The 22561-nt window shown below is 44.4% G+C and overlaps 1 protein-coding gene across 6 annotated transcripts in view; it reads left to right on the top strand.

Moving 5' to 3' along the window:
* The first annotated feature begins 12298 nt into the window (after positions 1-12298).
* The window catches only part of RREB1 (ras responsive element binding protein 1), a 166066-nt gene continuing 155803 nt past the window's right edge, over positions 12299-22561 (top strand). For 2 of the 6 annotated variants that reach the window (XM_086965026.1, XM_086965022.1), the window contains exon 1: positions 12299-12616. The gene's annotated coding sequence lies outside the window, so the exon portion shown is untranslated. Of the gene's footprint in view, positions 12617-13730; positions 14288-22561 lie in introns of those variants that run through there. The other 4 variants (XM_086965027.1, XM_086965024.1, XM_086965025.1 and 1 more) reach the window with 2 other exon arrangements.

The raw sequence follows: 22561 nt of genomic DNA, 5'->3' as shown, positions 1-22561 counted from the left end.
TAAGCTCCTCAGGGTCATCGCTGCCAAGAATGAGGAGCATGAGGCGCGCAGCCACGCAACAACATCCGTGTCATGGGGATCCCGGAAAGTACCAACACTGGGCGCTTGGAGGGTTTTATCGAGCGCCTCCTGTGGGGCACCTTCGGTGCAAAAGCCTTCTCTCCACATTTGGTTGTGGGGCGGGCACACGGTTCCTTGGGACCCAGACCTCCCCTGGGCAGCACCCCACACCTGATTGTGGCACGCCTCATCAATTATCAAGACCGCGATACTGCACTCAAGCTAGCTTGTGAAAAAAGACACTACATTTTGAGGGCAATGAATTCACCATCTACCCGGATTTTACAGCTGCAGTTCAGGAGGCGAGATGTAAATTTATTCCTATAAAACAAAAGCTCTGCAAGGCACAAATAGAATACGCCCTCATGAACCCGGCGAGGCTGCAAGTTACATATCAGGATAAACATTCCATCTTCACAAGTCCGCAACAAGTCGAGAACTTCCTTAAAGCAGTCAGGAAACGTTCACCACATCGCAAACCCAGTGATCACATCTCCAGGTCTCCATCTCCCATAAACTAATTGACTTTGAAAATGGACATTATCTCCATTGCGATAATTCACTGAACTTCTCTTTTCCCACATTGCCTATTTCTTCTGGAGCCCAACAGCAACAAGTATTCCCAGCTTACATCTGTCGAGCAACGCCTTGCACTTCTCCTTGAGGCTTTGGGTCGATTACAGCTCGTCCGAGGCAGATAAGTGTTCACTGCCTTAAACGTTCAATGCATTTGAGTGGTTGGCCTAATGTTTCTTTTGCAGGTACTACCCTGGACTATGCCAAGCACCTCCCCTCCCCCCTATTCACGCCCTACCATTGGGAGGTCGCATTGCAGCTCTGGGAGAAGGGAGGACCTCTTAGCCCACAAGCAACCCCCCACCAGGCCGATCCCCTTTACTGTTTTTGACTTTACTTGAATCTATTTGACTTGGACTGTAATGTTACATTTTTTTGTGGGTCTTGGGTGGGCAGTACATTACCAGCGCAATTGGGGTGCTGTTGTGGGTGGGGGTGGGTTGGCGATTGTTCTTTCCGGATGTTACTTTTTCTATTCACCAGGTAGACATGCAAGCACACATGGAAAATGGCACACACAGTCTCATGTCCAAGATGCATCTAGATATATTCATATAATTTGGCAATGACCTCACAGACTGAGGCGTTAAAGATAAAATTACTCACGTGAAACGTCATCGATCTCGGTAACCCCTGTAAATGTAGACAAATCCTCACATTTCACCGGCGTTTTGTTGGACGAAAGCCTGCCGCCTGAGGACTTTTGCATCTACGAGTTAAGGTATGGGTCGTGAATCTCGGGTTGGCTTTCTCTCTGGTTTCCCCACGTTAGACGGCTGAGTGACCTGTCGTCTGTCGGCTTTGGACCCCTTTAGCCCCCGCCTTCCCGGAGGTAACCTGCCGGAACCCTCGGGAGTCTCTGTTCAGCTTTGAGGAAGTCTCCCTCGATCCGGACTATAGCCCCCATATTCCACGGAGGGGATACGATAAGACTTGGACTCCCGTATTTGTCCCAGCCTTACCAGAGGAAATATTGCTTTTCTTTATCACTGTGATGTTTCTCCATACTGCTCTTATCCATTATTGAGTTATCTGTCACTCATTCTCAAACCCAACTTTGGCATCCGTGTTCGTGGGATCTTGCCCTGAAGGGTGTGTGTGGGCAGGGTCGGATTGGGATCACAATTCGGCCCGGGCACTGACGAAAAAAGTGGCCCACATTCAAGAGGCGTGGCCCAAATTTAAGGGGCGTGGCCCACATTCAAGGGGCGTGCCCTTTCATGAAACACCATTTGCACAGACAAGGAATGAAAGTGGGAGGATACTGTTCTTGCACACGACACAGGGCCAAGGTGACAATGGCCTACATGCTGAGCAACTAAAAAAAATAGCAAGGCCCCTTTTTGTCACAAAATTATTCCAGCCCTCCAGCACAGGAGCACCTGAAAAGCAGCAAAGCCCCTGCTATTACTAACCTACTCAGCCCTCCCCAGACCTTCAGCTCAGGAGCACATGAACAGAGGTAAGGCCCCTGCAATTAGTAAATTAATCAACCCTCCAGGCCTTGGGAAAATGTCCTGGCAGGGGAGCACAAAACACAGCTTTCTGGGTCATCCAAGGTAGCCAGGTAGCCAGGTAGCCAGGGGGCAGGCTGAGCTGAAGCTGGTGCATGGGAAGTGCCTTCCCAGTGTGTTCTGGCAGTTTGAGTATTTAACATTTACTGTAGTATTACCCTTGTACCTGTGTATGGTACCCTTTTGTAACTTGCACAAGTCACTTTTCTCTTGTAACACACTGTTTGCTACCTCTCACTTTTGTTTGCTTTAGATACTTGCACAAGTGCCACCATTGCCTACGTAACGTTTGTTCTTGTGCTGGAGTGTCTGCCATTAATTGCAGCATTATACCTCTACTTGTATTTTGTACGCTTTTGTAACCTGCACACATATCTCTTTTTCCTCCTGTAATGCACCGTTTGCTCCTCTTGTATTTTGGTTGCTCACTATTGTCACTTTTGATTCATGTAACTTAACGTTTTCTTTTGTAATTTGTCCACTTATAATTTTTCTCCTCATGTATTATTGCTGTTCCTAGTCTGAAGCGCTCTGACACCTTCGGGTAAAGTCCGCGCTATATAAAATCTCATAAAAAAATAAATAAAACAAAAAAATTCCAAACATCACCAGGCCCCCACAGCAAGACCCATTCTTCCTCGCCCACTATGCCCTGAATGTGAAGGGCTGTGGGCGAGGTGTTAAGACTAACACCGTTTCTGGGCTGCATGGGCGCCAGGGGGCCGAGGTGCAAATGGCTCAAAGGCCTGAGAAACACCTGGCCCCCAGGGAGGCCGATTCTTACAAACAATCACCCCTCCCCAGCCCAGCCTCAGCTTGATTGCTTGGCAGGGCAGGGGTGAAGGAGAGGCCACAGCTGACAATCGCTGTCTGGCCGCACAGCGAGGCTGCTTTCATTTTAAGTCTCTGTCTCCGTGCACTCTGTGGGCCGGTTTTTTTTCTCCCCTTTCCTAGTCCACTCTCTGTGGACTGGGACAGGGGAGAAAAAAAACGGCCCACAGAGGGCACTGAGGCACCGGCCCTTCGGCCCGTTCCCGAATGCCCGCCTTGCCAATCCGACCCTGTGTGTGGGCCCCCATATCGAGTTGATTCTCCGCCAATTACATTTCTGGACGCGGTGGAGTAGCTTCGCTCCGCTGTGGACTGCTGCAGATATTATAAAGCTATATGTATTATTTCTGAAATGACAGCCCTGAGTATCTTTATGTCTACAATTTGTTTTTTTTTAAACAGTTTTTATTTGCAAGTTATCAATCATTGAGAACAAATCCAACAAGTACAGTTGTCTCCCGTTCCAGCAATCAGGCTAATCAACGTTGTTACTATAACATAATGTGATCATTAGGACATCACTGCTACAGTCCAATCCCCTCAAACCCTTCCACTCCGCATACCACCCGCCGCCCCTCCGTCCCGTTAACATAGGCAAGCTATCGGCATTAGCAGAATCACGTCTTTCATGGGCTGCTCTCTGGTGTGAGTTCTGTGCGTGGCGGCTCACATATGTTTCCCCTAGCTTCATTCCATTTACCCCACACCTGTGTCCACTTCTTTGGGCAGCCCCTGTTCGTGTAAACCGCCTTCTCTGCTATCTTGGCGATGTCCATGTCTTCTTCCCACTGTGATTGTGCTGGTGTCACTCCAGAGCCCCAGTTCCGTGCTATGTTTCTTTTTGCCAGGGCCATACCCAACATCGCCCATGTTTTCTGTGCCACATTAAGGTCTGTTGGTTGCCATATGTTCAAGATACAACAGCGGGGATCCGCCAACACCTCCACCCCTCTCACTTCCGAGAGTTGCTCCAGGACGCCCTCCCAGTATGATTGTATGTTGGGGCAATATATCTACAATTTGGATAGATTATTTGAACATTGAACACTGAAGATATCTACTCTCTTCAAGAAATTGTTTATATTTCAATTGCACCCTGACGAAGGATTTGTGGATACTTGTCCTTTCCGAAACGCGCGCCAGCGCTTTTTGTTTGCATTTATTTGTGTTTTTGTCTTTTGTATTTCTGTACTGTAATGTGTTACAATTATATATGGTTTTGTGGTTGCCTGTGAGGATGCTTGGTTGCTTGAGGTTGCTTGGGGGCTGCGTGATATGTCTATTTTATTGAATTATATTGTATATACTTTTTATGCAAAAAAAGACATGATTAATGGATAAAAAATAAAGTGATATGTTTTTCAAATAACGGTTCTAGTGTGGATCAATGTTCATATATAGAAATTGATGGATATATTACCTATAGATTAATCGTTTCTAGGAAGAGCCCCCTGTGTTGTTGTTGACAAATCCTCACATACCTTGACAGCCATCAAATTCATGTCGCCATGAAGACACACTTTGACCCGCGCAGACCTCCCCGCATTGGCAGGAAATGGGCTGCTGACCGCATCTTTTCCTCATATTCCAGGGGTACATTGATTCTAGTCAAAAAGAATACTCCCTTCATTCTGGGAGGAACACATCATGATTCCTCGGGTAGGATCTGCATGCTCTGGGGAACGCTGGGCACACAGTCGGTCACACTGGTCTGCTGTTATGGGCCAACATTGATGACCCGGACTTCTTCCTCACACTATGGGGGAAAATACTTAAAAGTGGGATCCACTCGTATTACCTGGGGGGCGGGACTTTAATACCGCCCTGTGCCCTGCAGCTGACCGGTCTAACCCTCTCCCTCGACACTATACCAAAACACAAGACACACTAGCACACCTGCTCCCAGACCATGGGCTTACTGATGCATGGCGGCATGTGTACCCAGCGAGAGAGAAGGCACCTATTACACTGCTGCACACTACTCCTAGTCACACTTCGATTACTGGATTGTCTCCTGATGTGTTGTCCATTGGATCCTGACCGTTGAACACTTAGTAAGAATTTACTCTGACCACGCCCCAGTCCGGGGGGTGGTTTCTCCCCCCCAACTCAATTGCTACTCCACGGTGTTGGCGACTCATGCCAGAGGCACTGCTAGATGCAGGTGCCCCAAGGTGGAACTTGGGGCAGAAATAACTGATTTCTTTCATAGAAACACAGACTCTGTTACACACATTGGTATGGCCTGGGAGGCCTTTAAAGTAACGATAAGGGGGACCTGCATATCCAAAAGATTCGGAGTCCTTAGAGACATCCGGTGTAACCTACGCCAGTTCGAAGAGGAACTGAAACAATTAGAGAACGATATAGGCACGACACATCAGGGCCTCAGCAGGCTACACTCAGAGACAAACTCTCTGATTACAAAGACACTGCTGAGCGGGAAGCTCTCTTTCGGGGAAAATACTTTACAGAATGCAAATATGGGGAGGGGGAAAGACCGGGTACGGCACTTGCAAGAGATATTAGACTACCCCGATTCTCCAACTACATTTTAGACATAGTTGACAACGCTGGAGCGCGTCATAGAGATAGCCTTGATATTTTACAAATCTTCACTGAGTTCTACACAGACCTATACAGTACGCGCAGACTCGAACCCCCTGATCTCACTAATTACTTGAGCAATATAGCGCTGGGATGGCTGGGTGACACTCAGCAGGAATTCCTAAGAGCGCCGATTGAGGACGATGAAATACATGCTGCAATTATGCTGAAGAAATCTGTAAAGGCCCCAGGCTCCGACGTTCTCCACATAGATTTTTATAAAACTTACATTGACCACCTGCTCCCTGTACTCATGCAAGTCTATATAGAGGCCCAGTAACTAGAGATTCTTCCCTGCTCGATGAAAGAGACACTCATAACCACCCTACTGATGCTTGGTAAACCCCCTGACCATTGCGACTCTTATCGTCCCCTCTCTCTCATCAATACTGATACAAAAAATGTTGCCAAGATTCTGGCTAATCGCCTCAGCCTCTTGATGGAGAAGCTAGCTCTTCCAGACCGGGCGGGCTTCATTCCAGGCAGGGTGACTTGCCATAACCTACGACCCTCTTCTCTATTTTTCAGAATGTGGATCCACAGCTGGCACTAGGGGCGGTCTTTTTAGACACCACAAATGCCTTTGATTCTGTGGAATGGGACTATCTGTTTATTATCCTTCAATGCTTGGGATTACCCAAGGGTTTTCGATCGATGATACTCCTCCTCTATACTTCTCCGGAAGCAAAGACACTAATCAATGGGCATACATTCCCCCCCTTTCCTATTACCCGGGGTACCCGACAGGGTTGCCCACTCTCCCCTTTTCTTTTAGCGCTATCAATAGAGCCCCTTGTGGCAAAAATCAGGCAACATCATCACAATGAGGCCTTGCTCTGCTTCCTCCGCCCAATACTCATCTCCCTGTATGCAGATGATGTCAGGGAGCCCCTTCAAAATCTCAATCTACTGCTCCAGGAGTTTGTCAGTTTTGGAGGTCTCTCCGGTATTCACATTAATTGGGCAAAATCTCGGATATTCCCACTCACCGCCTCGGCGACGCCATTCATCACAGACTTCCCCTTTGAATGGTGCGCTACCGAAGTAAAATACTTGGGGGTACACATTACCACTGATCGTGAAGAATTGATGAGGCTCAATTATGGTAGAACGTTAGAACATACCACTAGCTGCATAACGAGATGGAATTCCCTCCCTCTCACCATGGTGGGACGAATCTCTCTCATTAAAATGGTGGTCCTTCCCAAGCTATTATATTTGTTTTAAATATCCCTCATAACCTGGGCAGGGCTTTGTTCAGACTTGATCTGACTCACACGGGGCACACAACCTCGTCTGCAATGGGGAACACTTACTCGACCCTATTCTCAAGGTGGACTAGATGTTCCTAACTTCGAATTATACTATCTTTGCGCTCAGGCACATTATGCCCACTATTAGTTCCACCCCCCTAGATACACGCCTCATGGGGCGACTGAACATTGGATGGTGGATCCCGTTCCGTTGGAAGGAGTCATACTAACTGCAACCACGCCTCGCGTGAGCGGTTTGACATCAGTTATTAGCACTGTGAAAGAGTGGCAGCACATTGCCAGGCGACCACAATCCCCCATGTTATACTCGCCCCTACCCCCTCTCATCTACCACCCGGGATGCCGGTCCTACAAGAGGGTGTCTTCAAAAAAACTTAAGCTAAATACAACATCTCTTGCTGGGGAGATCTATATCTGAATTGCAATTTTCGTCCACTTTAACAACTATTTTCAAAGATACCGCCCTCCCCTATGTATATATTCCTATACATACGAGTGCAACACAGTCTTAAAGGGTATACCCCTGCATACCCACTGGAACCCCAGGAGGTTGCCCCCCCTGCATCAATTACTACATACCGATACTGCATCACACTTAATCTCTACTCTCTACCGTAGTTTATACACCAGCATGACGTCCGCTCCTTGCACTGGTCGGAATAGATGGGCTGCTGAGATCGGGCAGGATATTACTGATCAGCAGTGGACATATTGCTGTAATCAGACTGAACAGGCCTCATGTAGCAGTCGTTTGTGCATCACCAGTAATAAGTTCCTACATTGTGCATATTATACCCCGGTTAAACTACACAAATATAAACTACGAGACACTGACAGGTGTGATAGATGTGGTGTGGATGCGGCTGACTTCCTGCACCTCGCCTGGTAATGCAGAGCTGTCCAGTCCTATTGGCAGCAGGTGCTCACGCCACTAGAGCTAATGACCTCCCTGTAACGTCAACTATCTCCCCTATTGACGCTCCTAGGCTACACTGACAAGCTACTTTTGACATATTGCAAATTTCTCTCATTTGGTCTCCTAGTAGCTAGAAGGAGGATAGCATGCAGATGGGGCCGAGGCAGGGCAGGGCAAGACCAAACTTACACTTATGCAGAACTTCTTCTCCCTACTTCGCGCCCTCGCGATGTTTGGGACCCCCTCGAGATGTATCTCCTTGAACATCCAATTGACGCCATAAACCTTCCACTGTCAATGGGGCATCTTAAATGACCATTGGTCACTATTATGTAATGTGTACATGCCTTGCTGTACAGATGTGCTCCAAATACTCTTAGACCCATTCTTCACGCAATGTATGTGGGGTTGTTGCATGCTTTCAATGCTAAGAGATGTCAATTTTGTATTTAAATATTGCTGCTAAACATGTATCTACCTATGTACTGTAATTACCATGCTGGTTTTTTGTTCTCTTCCTTTTTTTGTCTGAGAAAAACTCAATGAGCAATTTAAATAGAAAAAAAATGTGGTAAATAATAATATGTTAATTTTAGTACGATCATGCTATAGTTTTGTAACAATTGTTATTAGTTGAAACAAATAAATGTACTAATTCATTTATTCTAAACCTATCTATTGAAGGTTTTTTGTACCTTGTGCCGTGGAATCCAAGGGCTACACTTTACCCACAGGGACCACTTTTGTATTTATTAATTGTCCTACCCAGATCCCATGGTTACTGGGTTGCCCCTTAATCTTAAAAAGAAAACCGAGGAAAAAATCCATGTTAGCCAAGAGTCTCCCTGTGGAAAGTGGATCACATTGTTAAATGGGCAGACCAAATGGACATGTTGTGTTGAAACAGAGAGACCACACTAGAACAGGAGGCTTACTTAGGAGTGGTAGAAAGGCATTATGCAAGAATGTTTGACAGTTGCAGAAATCTAAAATGGCAACTTCCTGTAAGTGTTATTATTGTGTGGTGTTAAACAGCTTGGGGCATCACAGTGATTGTCACAAGAGGGTAAACTGCTTAGGGCAAAACTAGATTTGAGTGAGAACATTGTGCCCACTATATATAACATTGGCGTATTGGTGTAGCGTCCTTGTTGCTCCCGGTCCGGATTGACACGGCGACTCTGTCATTTTAGCGTTGAGATACCGCGTGGCGAATTTAGGAAGCTCCGCTCCTTCGTTCTTTGTTTTGGTAGCGTGACAAGAAGGAAAGTTCCCCTGTGGCGTATTCCGGCTACCCCCACCCCTCCAGGGGCAAGTGGCCCGCGCCCCCTTTTTTTGAACATTTAGTCCAGCAAAGAACAGCTTTTTTAGACTTTTATAAGGAGGATTTGACAAATTATGTTTGTTGCTAACAAGGCTTGATTGCTATTCATTGACTTTGGTTGGTCCTGAGGAGAATCCCAAGATCTAATGGGATTAGAAACGCGTAGGCCGTTGGGTCTGCCCTTTTTGCCCTTTTGCTAATTTGTTTTTGTAAATCTGTTGGCAATTATACACCGAATTGTGTTGTATTTTGAATGAATGTTGTCATTTAATTTATTTGAATATTGTGTATTTCCTCGAACAGTACACATTGTAATTCATTCATTATTCTTTTGCTGGCAAACCTTGTACTCTACAAATTGGTTTATACATTCTCCATTTGTTTGAGTACCTGTTTGAATGAATGTGTGATGTAAGATTGTGATATGATTGAAGATTTATGAATGATGGTATGTGTGATTCTTTGACTCATTTTTGTGTCCACTTTCATTGTTGTTATATAATTTTGTTGGAATTGTATTCTGAATCTCAAACTATTGATCTTTAAAAAAAATTGAAATAAACAGCTATTTACTAGCACTTGGATGCATTGAACTGTGGTCTATGCATTTGTGTCAACCTTCTTGTTTCAAATAGAGAATCAGTATTGGCATTCCCTTTTGTTGTTCAACTATATTAGGCTAAGCCTTACTGATTAGAGCCAGCCCTTGTTTGTTATTAGCACTATATATAACAGCAGTCGGAAATATGGCGTAGGTGAAATGCAAAAGAAAATGAAGTAATCATCTAGGGTCATGTGATAAGATGGACACAGAAGAAAGGCAAACATTCACTCTAACTAACAGCAGAACTACATATAAACAAATACAGCTAAAATATCTCCAGTGCGCTTGTCACTCCAGTCAAAATGCATAAGATGAATGGGTATAACCATGTGCCCAGATGCCATATAAAGAGGAAACACAGTATACGTATGTAGTTGGCCTGCACGATATTTAAGGCCTTTTGAAATAAAGTGGTTGGGGGTGCTGAAGGAATAACTGGGATAGAAAACAAGTATGCCCCACTATTTAGTTTTAAGTTGGTTATTTCAAACTCCTAAAACACATATTCAAAGCACTAGAAACACACAGTCAAGGCTCTACAAAACTTAGGTCCCACCTACCTGAACAGTTCACCCCCATCTACCTGAACAGAGAACCTCGCAGACATCCCATTCCTACCCAGAACAAGATCAGGAGGGCAGGCATTCTCTTACATCGCTTCTAAAGCTTGGCATGACCTCCCACTCCACATCAGAGCTTCCTCCTTTTTCTGTGAATTCCACAAGAAGCTGAAGACCTGACTTTATTTAACCAACCTACCATAGACAGGGCTAGACACACCCACCTGCTCAGCGCCTGGATACCCTCGAGGGTGATGGTGCGCTTTACGGATACACATAACCTTTACGTCAAACATGGATAGGAAGTTGTTAAAATATATAATTCTTGCACTGATCCTCCTGAGGCATGAAATAGCTATGGCATTATACTCTGCCGGTGTCCTTGCAAATGATTCTTGGGATTTAATGCAGTGACTGTCAACAAAGCTATATGCAATCAGTAAGATGAACACTCAGACATGTGCTTGGCAGTACTGGCAATGTGTGCGCTGTTAAACGAACTCCTGCATCCACCAGACCATGGACCTCCATGAAAATTATGTAATTTTGCCTATATATAATCTTCACGGACTGAACATGGAAGATAATCTAAATTGCATTCTTGTTGGCATAAAGCAATGATCACATCATTATGACAATCCATATGAACGAGGTCCTTATTTTCTGCTATGAGAAACTGCTTATTGTTTTTTATTACTTGCGTATGAGACAAGTGTAAGACACAGACCGATGTTAGTTTGTGGCAGTGAGGCAGTGGTAGAATTCTAAAGAGATGAGCCTTGATGTTGCAGAGACCAGTCTATGTACCGTTTATATATATTTCAGCAAGAGATGGTGTTAGGAGATTGACTGTCATTGTCTAGTTAGGCAGTCGGATGAGAATATTTGGAAAAATAAGACAGAGTTGTGTCTTGCTTGGGCCTATAGATCAGGCAGATTGTTGTGAATTCAGCCATTTGGAATATGGCGTGTTGTGCTTCTTGAAGTGTACTTATAGGGTTGGTTGGGAGACCTCCATAGATTTCATTGCCTTTGAGCATTCATGACAAGGAAACTGGTGGTTTGATGGTGAGTCAAACCTGAATATGCGGAGATGGGGAATGCCACAGGGATGTCACAGGTGGGAGAATATGATCGTAGATAACTGAAATTTCTGGAGGTACGAAGGCCCCATTAGGAGGTCAGATCATGGAGAGAACCTCATGATCTACAGGTCCAGTGAGTAGGAAATTATGTTTTTGCTGCCTGGGAAAAGCCAGTTGTCTGACATCCATTGTTTTGCTTCTATATGTGACTAGTATACCGTTGCTTCTATGTTCCAGTTATTTCATGATCCTGAAGTGTTCAGGGCATCAGCAGCATATAGTAATATTTAATAAAAAAAATAAAAATAAATGTATGCACCAGACAAAAAGTGAGCGAATGGTGCGATGAATATTCAGTAAGTGATAAGAGATGCTTGGCTGATTTAGTCCACAGGGGGCAGCCTGGGCAGCAGGAGGCCTTGCTTTATGGCAGAGCGTGGCTCCAACCTGTGGCTAAGCTTCTCCCCCTGAGACAGCACTGTGCTCCCTGCACCCAGGCAGCACATGAGAGGTGATGCCGGGCTCGCCCAGTCGGGCAGGCTGCCCCCTCAGGCCCGGCGTCCGGTAATCTTAGCACACATTCCCAGGACAAACTTCTGCTGACATGTCTCTCTCCCAGCCTTGAAGCTGATGCACGCGCGCCATCATCCCCGGGGCCGGAGCTACGAGGAGACTTTGTGCCGAGATGGGGAAGGTGCTTGAAGATAGTGCGTTTGTTTACTTAAGTTTAACACCATCACTGTAAAAAGTTTGAGAACGTTGCCAGTGCAGTGTTGATGGTGATGCAGCGTTTACATATATGTATATGCATACATATGTAACCTCCCCGTTGCTGCTCTCTCCTCCCCACCCAGCCCCCCGCCCCCTCCTCCTCGCTCTCTCCCCTCCCTTCTTCTCTCCTTTCGCTTCCTTGTTAAAGTCTCTTTCTAAACCAACCAGCTCCCAGCAAAAAAAATAGGGCCAGCCCAGCAGCAGCACCAGCACCAGGAGCACTTTTTCTGCCTTCCAGCAGGACCCTGATGCTCATCCATATTAAACCGTCTGAGCTCAGGAATCCGGCCAGATCATCTCCTCCTGCTGCCGCTCCGGGAGGAGGAGTGCTGCCGGGAGGGTTTATTTTTAACCAGGACCCCCGTCTGCCCGACAGCATCAGAACAACATTTCGGATGGGAGGCGGCCGAGGGCGCAGGGAGCCATCCAACCTGTTGCAAGCGACGGAGCAAACTTCAGGGCTGTGAGCTCGGGATGAACACGTCGCCCTCAAGGTAAGCCAGCCTGGGCTGTTTCCTCTTTCGCCTCTCCCCCCTCCTGTCTGACCTGTAGGGTTGGATCTCTCTCCTTCACCGACTCTCTCCAGCTGCGGTACTTTTCCCCGTAGAGATGTTAATGCTTTTATACTTTTTGTACCACTTTTGGTTTTCTTACGCCAGGCGAAAGCAGAGTACCCCTTTTTTAAAAACACTTTTTCCTTTTATACCCACTTGTCCCTTTTTTTTATTTTGTCAGTTAAGCTCGCAGTATCCTCCCTCGTGTGTGTTTTGTACGCTTGCACTTTGATACTAGGTAGGGTGGGGGAAGAGGTGACACGTGATCCCCTTGTAGCCACCATCACTTTTTCGTAGTCTTGTACAACACAGCGCTCTTTCAAAGGGGGTATTAGGAGTGTTGGGTATGTTTTTTTATCACCCATCTTTACTTCTAACTACAAAACTCGTATACCAAAGGGCATATGCGCCCCGTTTGCACTTAGATACATTTTCCCCTAGAAAAAAAAGGATGACACGGTGATGATAGAGTGCGTTGGGGGATGCCTTTCCACTCTCCTTCGTGGTATTTTTTTTGCAAACTTCTACAGTACGCAGGATGACACTCCTTAGAAAAGGGAGCGTTTCTGTGTCGACACATCCACCCCATCTTCTTTCATTGACACGTATGTCAAAAGGCAGTGTCAATGTAATCGCGTCCTTTAATAATATACTGTGGGAGATGGGTCTTCAGTGTATGTGTTGCAGCAGGCTTACACGGCATGACATTTTTAGAAAAGGCACCTAGAGTGTATCCCGTGTCCATCTTTTCCATGTAGGACGTGTTTTATTCGGCATCCTTGACGGTGCCTCATTTGCACTTCCGTGAGAAGAGGGGGGTGGTGATGGTGTGTTGAAGACGTTAACTTTTACACTCTTCCTCTTGCTTCTAGCATTATTTCGTGGTGTGGTTGTAAACGTTTGCAAGCCACGAAAAGTTCAACTAGGACAATAAACGAGAAAGAAAAGTTTAGTTTCGGAAGCCGCTGTAGTTTTCTGCCCTCCCTCGTGCGTCGCAAATGTTGGAGCGTAGAAAGGAGCACAAGGGCTGAAGGCACCGTCACGAGTCCAGGAAGGAGGAGAGAGGCTGCTGCCAGCAGCATCCGAGCCCTGGGCAGGGGGAGGGGGGAGGTGGGCTGAGCTGGACCACGGAGCAGGAGCCACCCCTCCCTTCTCTGGTCCACTTTTCATCAGTTTCTGCATCGTGCGTTGTGGTGTCCGGGAGGGGGCTGTTTCATTAACTTCCGCCCCCCTTCCTTTAATTAAGCAGCGGGCGGCTCCGCTTCGCACGGGGTGTGGTTGCTTTTGGGGGTGGGGGCTGTGCCGAAGTCTCTGGCCCCCGCCCCTCCTGTGCACCTTGGTGGTGTGGATGCGGCAGGGCCAGCCCGGACTCGTCTCTTAGGAGACTGCGACCTTCATGGTTGCTAAGAGGCGGCCCGGGAAGAGTTTGCTGCTCCCTCAGCCCAGCAGCAGTTTTCTCTTTCCTCTGCGCGGTGCTCCGGGGAGGGGAGGGCTCGGCTGCTGCAACTTTTCTCGCTCTTGGAGTTTGCTCTGAGCGGTGGTGTCGCTGCCGCCGAGGGCCCGGTTTTGCGGCGCTTCCGGTGGCATCCAGTGGATAACGAGAAGCAACAGGTGAGGAGGGGGAGGAGGAGGCGGCCGCGGGCAGCCAAGTGCTGGAGCGGGGGGGGGAGGGGGCGCGGGCAGTGTGATGGGGAGCCGCCGGGCCTCTGCGTACTTCCCTGTAATGGATGAAGTTTCGAGGGGAAGAGGCGGTTTGGGGGGTGTAGGGCCCTGCTGAGGTGAAGGTTGTTTCCTAAAAAGGTGGGGATGCGAATCTGCTGCCCTATCAACTTTTTTTCCCTTCCTATCCTCAAGCCTTCACTATTTGACTCTAAAAACATAGATGAATTTTAAGACCATTGTGCATCAGCTTCGAGGAAACTTTTTAATTTCCCAGACCCGTTTTCTCACCACTCACGGTGGGCAGGAAGGATGCAGGTGGCGATTGCCCCAGACGAGGCTTTATACTCTTTCATCACATAACATTGCCATCTTTTACCTCCCCGTATCTCATCATCCTTGATTGGCTGCAAAAGAGGAGGAGAGAAGTTTTTTTTCCTCCTTGCTCAGCAGACCAGGCCTCCCTCCTCCTCCTCCTCCTCCTCCTGGCGGCTCCTTCCTCACTGTGGACGATAGAGATAGGCGAGCACAGATCCGGATGAGCAGTTCACATTCCACTGCGAAACCATACACGGCCTCTGAAGGCCAACACCAGCAAAACACAGCACTGGAAACACCGCTCATAACCATCATCTACTTATAGGCACAGAGGGCAGGCCAGAGTAGGCCTCAAACATTGCACAGGATGGAGTTAGAACAACACAGACTTGTGTGTATTCTCATGTGGTCCAATACTGTACAGTTGTTTCATATGTGTGTGGTTGTTAACTTGTGTTTGGCAATAATTGTCATCTTAAGTCACAATGAAGCTGATTCAGGACAGTGTGCGCAAATATACGAAAAAACATACATGGTTAGGGCAAATGTATTATTTATTTATGAGTTTTGTATGCGCCTCATTGCACCGTAGTCAAAGCAAAAACCTGTTATAAATAAGGGGTGGGGGCAGAATGCATGAGTAAGAGGTCCGCCGGTTGTTGGAAGCAGTGTAATTAACTGGGTCTGTTTTTTAAAGGAATCCTTTGCTATTTATTGTATATTAATAACGTCCAAAAATTGGGGTTGGTACCTATGTGTATAGAGCTGTGTTGCAAACCAGTCTTAAGGATTTTTTTTTAAAGTAAATTTGCGTTCCCCCGGGTCTCTAACAAGGTTGTGTTAATTAAGTTAGGCTTAAGTGTTTGTTGTGTGGCTAGAATGTGTTTTACCTTCAATCTGGATTATGTGAACTGTTGCGTGCAGACAAATAGTTTTATCTGTTGTGATTTCTTTTGTAGTCATGTTGATGTAGTCAGTTGTTCCCTTCACTTTAGCCCCAAAATATGCCTGGCTGTGTTACCAGGGTCACCTGAATCACCAAGGTCGACATAGCCTTGTTATTTAAGGACTTCACATTCCCCAAGTCTCTGCTTGGTAGTATTGTATATTCCCCCAACCTTGCAAACAGTGATACTAGTGATGATTAAGTGTGTGCAAAGATGCTTGGTTGCTGCAGTTGGTAGGGGGAAGTCTGGGTAGCACGAGGCTTACACAGGCCTGGTTTGTAACCGAGCAACTTCCTCATTTCCTAGAGACTCTGCCAAGCGTGGGACCTGGTACCAAATGCCTCAGTGAGGCTACTTTCCCTTGTGAGGTTGTCACTTTTCACCCATATGTTTAAAGGTGGATACCCTGACTGCCCGTGTGCTTTCATGTAGTGAACTGGTCGGTTCAGCCATCTTTGCTGAGGGTTGTACGTTCTCCTTGAAGTCTCAGTGTTTTCAAAGCCGTGCAGCAGCACACATCCATCAGTCAACCAGTGAGTCAGGTTACCACTGCAGCTCTTCCAGGGACACACCTCACAAGGCAGAGCAGTTTCCCGTGGATGCTTTCAGACTTTCAGGTTTAATCTTTTTCACTGTTCACCAAAGCAATGTTCGTTTAAAATGTTATATTCTTGCTGCATTCACTCTAATTTTGTTTAATGTCACATATTAATTAATATGCTGAAAACCATGTGCCGTTTTTGCTATGATGCCTAATTTGTTTTGCTGCCTTTTTTGTTTTGATAATGGTAAGATGGAGTGTTATTGAGCTCGGACAAGGACCACTCGCCCCATCCCATGTACCTAGTTTGTTGGAACACTTTACACTGTACTTAGTCTCCCCTTCAAAAGTTCTAGTACGCTATTATTTGTACACATTCTCATCCTTTTTATTAATATTGGTCACCAGGACCCCCGAGTACAGGCCTGTTTGTATTAAATGTTTTAATCTGGTATTTTGGGTGCAGTTTCCTTTTTTAATGTTTGCCAGTGATGGTGAATGTTTTTTTTTGCTTTCTTATTTTCCTTCGGGAGTGGATAGTGGGGTGGTAAATTTGTGCCCCTGTTTCATGAGCAGAGTAAATTGCAGCTGAACAGAGCCGTGAAGTCAAATGGTTGATAGCTGTTGCACCGTGAGAGACCTTCACCGGTACATGTGGACAGACAGGCTTTTCTACTTGTTGCCATCACTCTGAACTCAGCCCTAGGACAACGTCTTCATTGTAGAATTTGCAGCTGCTAGGTTATGCAAAACTAGGTTAAAAAACAAAGTTTACTTGGTAGACAAGTATTCATCAGCAGCACCGACCCTTTCAGTATCCTATTTTCATTTGACAGCACGCATCGTAGTTCTAGTCTTATTTGGCTGACTTACAATGAGAGAATCAAGAAAAAAACAGGTTTGAAACGCACAATGGTGTCAGCAATAGAAGCATAAACAAAAGTATTGTACACCTCACAAACAAATATATGAAACAGGAGCCCCTTTTGCAGATATATTCATGAGCCTTTTTCTAAGCAGAAACATAATTTCCAGTTTTTAAAGAGTTTATGACCTGTGTGTTTTTTATGCCGTGTTGGAAAGTGAGATTTCTTGTAACATCCTTGAGAAGAAGTACATTACTTGGTGTCGACTGCAGATGTCCTTGAAGTGTCCTCCAGCCCCTCTGCATGCTAGATGGTGGCCGAAAGTACAGGCTTGTGCTTTACTCCATCACAACAGATTATGACATTTAGTAATATGAAAATCTGATGCGCAGTGTAGCACGCAACAGTGAATAAAGATAGCCAGCTGGTTATGTTAAATTGGGCAAAATTGTTTAGCAGTTCAGAGATTAATCCTTGACAGGTGCTTCTTGTTGATCAACTCCATCCCACCTTAATGACATCTTTCGATTCAGGCTTGCAACTTGAGAATTGGTTCACTCAAGTAGGCAGTGTTCTACTTATTTACCAGTTTGTATTTCTCACAGATAATGCAAACTTCTCATAAGATTACATCGTGAATGGGTCCTTTGGAAGTTTGTATTCAGAAAGTTTTCCAAATGTTCAGATTAAAATATACCAAATATAAACCCTTCATAATCTTAGATACACAACAAATAGATCTGGTAAGAGAGAATTCTTCCTCACCCAACTGGTTTTGGGATAATTTTGAGAGTTTGAATCTCTAGCACAAGATTTCCTTCCAATATCTTTTTATTATTATAATCTCCATCATGCTCATCATTCTTCGCACGAGTGACCTCTTTCCCCTTACTTATAAAATTGTTTTTGCCCCAGGCAGGGAAAACTTGCCAAATGTCTGTAGTGCGCCAATTGAAAAATTGACATTTATTTTTTTTTGCTTTGTTGATTTACTACTTCAGTCACAGACATCTTTCCTCTATTCTGAGTCTTATTAAAATAAACTTTTCAGCATCCCTCGGCAGCTGCTTATGGTACAGTAATGTACAGATGAGTTAATAGCCCAGGATGGAAACGTTTCAGCTGTTCTGTGTCTAATCTATGACGCCCTACCCACCTGCTTTCCAGGCCAGAGCCAATGGGTAGCTTCACTTGTCTAAGTAAATGGGCCCATTGTTATCTAACATAGTGAGGATGGAAAATGAATCCACTGTCTAGAAGTAGATTTCAGGTGCCGGACTGAGCAGTTGCAGCGGGATTTATCGGGCCCTGCTGTCATGGAATAAGGATACACGGAGGAGGTTAGTCTTAACCTAGATGGGAGGCTACTGACACATAATTGCGGATTTTGAAAAAGAGATGGGATGTATTTAGACGACATTCGACAAGATTGAATTTATGGCGATGAGGATGATGTAACATCAAGATTGATGAAGATTGGACCTCAGGGGATGTGACGTATCAAGGATATTTTTTTCTTTATTAAGAGATAGAGGCAGTTTACTTTTTGGTGTTCCTATAAGAAAAACTATGATCATTGATGATGGAACATAAGAATTAGTCAAGGGATTTATTGTTGGGCGCACAGCGTATTTTAAGGGTTTTTTCAGTTTGTGTGGATCTCCAGAGTATCGCCTTCTGTCTGGAGGCGTAGTAAAGTGAAAGGGTTGCACTCTCAACACTGAGAGATGTCCTCTGGGTTCCAAGAAAGTCCTTGTATAAAGGTTTCACAAAAGATTATGACTTTACTCCAAAATACATTATTTGAATATTTCACAAAAGATTTCTTGGAACCCAGAGGACATCTCTCAGTGTTGAGAGTGCAACCCTTTCACATAAGAATTAGTCACATTTTAGGTACCATTGATTAACTAAACGGATGGGGTTACAAAAAAGAAAAAAGAAGTGATATAGTCTTGAATATAAATTCACTACATTTAAAACTCAAGCCCTGATGATGTCCCACGCGTAGGCTGTGGATTTAACGCATTGTATGAATGTCTTCTTGAAGAACTGATTGAAATGATATGAAGACGAAAAAGTAAAAATCTACGTATATCAATAAAAGACTGGATACAGTATAAAAAAGGAAGCTTACATTGGATCTGGATTCTTTATGGACTATAACATTTAATTGCTAATATTGTTGATACTTCGGCGCTCCTTCTATTTGGTGGTGTATATTGTTTCTTCAGTGGCTTAAACCGTGGGCCACGAGGAGTTGAGTGCAGGATGGTTGAAGCGAAAACAGTCAGAATTAAAAATAACTCACAGAGCGCACGGGTCTTTCCCTCATCGTTCAAGAAGTATTGAGGCTTCTACAGATACTCATTCTGTTTCCGTACATGTGAGTTCATGCCCTTTACGTAGGCATTTTCAAAAAGGGCTCTACACACATGAGATTTCAGGCTTGCCCTGCGCAACTGTGAATTCTGACTGTCTCCACTTATATGGGATTTAAAGCAAAATCATACAAACAATATAGGCGGAAGAGGTGCCAAATCTGGCTCCCTCCCACCCTCTGTAGCAAGTCAATGACAATACAGTCTAACACTATTGTTGTTTACGCACAGACCGTCCTTATTCAAACACAGTCAAAGGGTTCTTTACATAATTTGTTCAGCAAGTAAATGGAATAAATATTACTCACTAATGAATTAGCTGAAAACAGCCATCAACATTATTATTTACAGGATTATCAGTTTAGAAAAAAGAGGGTATTCCTAATTTTTACAAAATTAGATTTTTCTCCATATTTTCATTCCATCAATAAACCCAAGCATAACCACTACATCTTTAGGGGACCATACCAGAACACTGCTCATCAATTAACCTGTTGGATCCGAAAGCTTCCACGTTCCCACCACCTTTCCCTCTTTCAGTTGGTCAGATTAAATGGTGCTATCCCTAGCAGTGAATCAAGAGCCAAAGCCTGTGCCCTGCACAGCAACAACAACTCTTGCACCAACACCCCACACCTGAGGATAAAGTCGCAAAAAATGAAAATGTACCATGACAACCCTAGTACTATACCAAAGTTGTTACCCCAAAACATTTCTGGATAGTGATTGCTCATATGGTTACTTCTTTGTGGCTTGCTACTTTATGTTCATTGCCCCACTCCTACATAACAGGATTGCGCTCAGGTCGGAATGTAGAGACCAACTCATAATCCAGTCCTAAGTCTTTATTCAGTTTCTTCCTCTTATTCGAGTTTTTTTTCTCATTTGGGGCTTCAGTCAAATTCCCTGTATAAGTAGGGAATAGTGCAGAGAGAGAAGTGATATAGGGTTAAGAATGTGCAGAGTTTATCTGGATAACATTGGGTGAGTTTGTAAATACTGTATAGCATAAGCAAAAGCTAGTGTTCCTTTACAGTTGTGAAGTTGAGAAGATACATTTTCAGAACCGGGGACATAAAACCAAACTTTTTGTTTGATGATAGTTAATAGCTGGATGGTTAGAAGAAAATGGCAATTTTAACCTCGGTCTGATCCAGACCTGCTGTTAGACCTATTGTCCATAAATTAATGTCTTGTGCAGTGGGGAATAGGTTCCCAGGCTTTTTTTCATTGCCAAGGGATTTTAGATTTGGCCCCCCTGCGAAGCCCAACACTGCTGTTCATGTGTTAACAGCCATTCTTTCAGGCACATGAGATTGAAATAATGGAGCATATCCCACAATAATGTCAGGCAACTCAGTGTTGGTACAGTATTTCTTTTTCTGGTTACCTTTCCTCTTGTAACACTTGTCTGTGATTGTGTCATTGCAACTCCACTAATAGAGTGCACGCTTATAGAGGGGCAGTAAGGGGTCCGGCTTTTCACCAAATCCATATTTGCAAGTCCCTTCCGTTCGTTCACTGACAAGTCAGTTGCTGTCTCAAGACTCGTGTTACCCTAGTGTTTGAGGTTGGAATTTTTTTATTCCATCTTGGATAATTCTTCTGATCATCACTATAACTTAGCATCAGTCTCTACTAAGAACCTTTTAGTTAGAGTAAAAACTCGGCTTATCATATTTGTCGTTTTAGTAACAGAAAAACTACTATAGTTGTGTGCGTTATTGAAAAGCCACAGGATGAGTTGCGTGCTCAAAGTAGGATGCTTGTGTTCAGGTCCAGTGTCTGAAATGCTTAATCATGATATTTCCTATTATCCCATAATGCTGAACACCACTCATGAGACAATATGTCAGTATTTTTTTTTTTATCAGAACTTTAACCAGTTGCAGATGGCGGGAATAATGCACTGGATGTTTTTGCTGATTAGATTGCAAGCTATCCAAAATGGCACCGTAATGATCTGAAAAATCGTCCTTTTCAGATAAAATATTCCACTGCTTGGTGACCATGAGCCCCATATTTTTGGATTGGTAAATGGCACACACCTTGCCAGTTTTTTTTTCTATATGTAGACCTTTAATTTCGATGGATTTTAGTGCTTTGTTGGAAAGCCTTCTTTTCCAGTCCTTTCCCACCAAGCAGAACATTTGAGAACAGACCGTTTCTCTGATCTTCTACAATGGTGATTGCATTACATGCCTCTACATCCTGCAGGTGCCTGTTTTTCAATTGATATGTGGGATTGATGTCTATTTTTTTTTGTTTTAATTCAATTAAAATAATGTGGGGATCTTTAATTTTATGCTGAAAGTATGTAAATGATTATTTTTTCAACCAAAAGGTTAACGGCAATGCCCTTGGGCATGCCTTCAAAACCTTGCACCAGCATGATTTATGGAGGTCTGGACACTGGATGGGGTAATAGTTTTATGATTAGCATCCGCCTTTGTGTCAGGAGAAGAGCTCAACTATTTTGTTCTCTTATGTATTTCAGAATTATATTTTAAGTAGCTTTGTTCTAACGTTTGGAAACATGTTTGGGGGTATTTACATGTTAATTTGGTAGTTTGTTTTCAGCATGTACGTTTCATATTAGTTTGCACTGTGACCTGACACAAATATCTATGAGAAAAATCTCTCACTTACCATCAGTTTTTCAACAAGAGTGAATCGTGTTGGATAATGTGAAGCATCTTTAACACAAAGGCCTTACAGCCTCCGCATCTGTTAGACAGCCATCTTTCTCAATCTACAGCTGAAAATATATAATTTTAAAAGGTTCGGCAAAATTATGTTTCACATAATTCCACCCAAAGACGTAGCAAAAAATATTTTTTACTCCCAACAGTATGCATTAAAAGCAACCGCTACCACTACCACCCACCATCATAGCACAACAAGGCTCCAAGAATTATAATTGGCTAAGCATTTGCAGTTCAGCACCTTAACCACATCTTTCACCAATCTACAATCAACCATATAGAAGTTAACTTCAATGTACCAGACCAGACGCACATGCACACAACATTGCATCAAACCCACCTATTCAGAAAATATTCCTCCAAACTTGGCTGCCACTTAAAACTGAGCAATAGACGGTCATAGCTTCTCAAGAATTAAACTGTAAAATCCATCATCACATGAATGATACTGTAAACAGATCAATAATA

Source organism: Lissotriton vulgaris, chromosome 4_1 (genome assembly GCF_964263255.1).
Source record: "Lissotriton vulgaris chromosome 4_1, aLisVul1.2, whole genome shotgun sequence".
Classification (NCBI taxonomy): domain Eukaryota; kingdom Metazoa; phylum Chordata; class Amphibia; order Caudata; family Salamandridae; genus Lissotriton; species Lissotriton vulgaris.
This window is presented reverse-complemented; position numbering and strand designations above follow the sequence as displayed.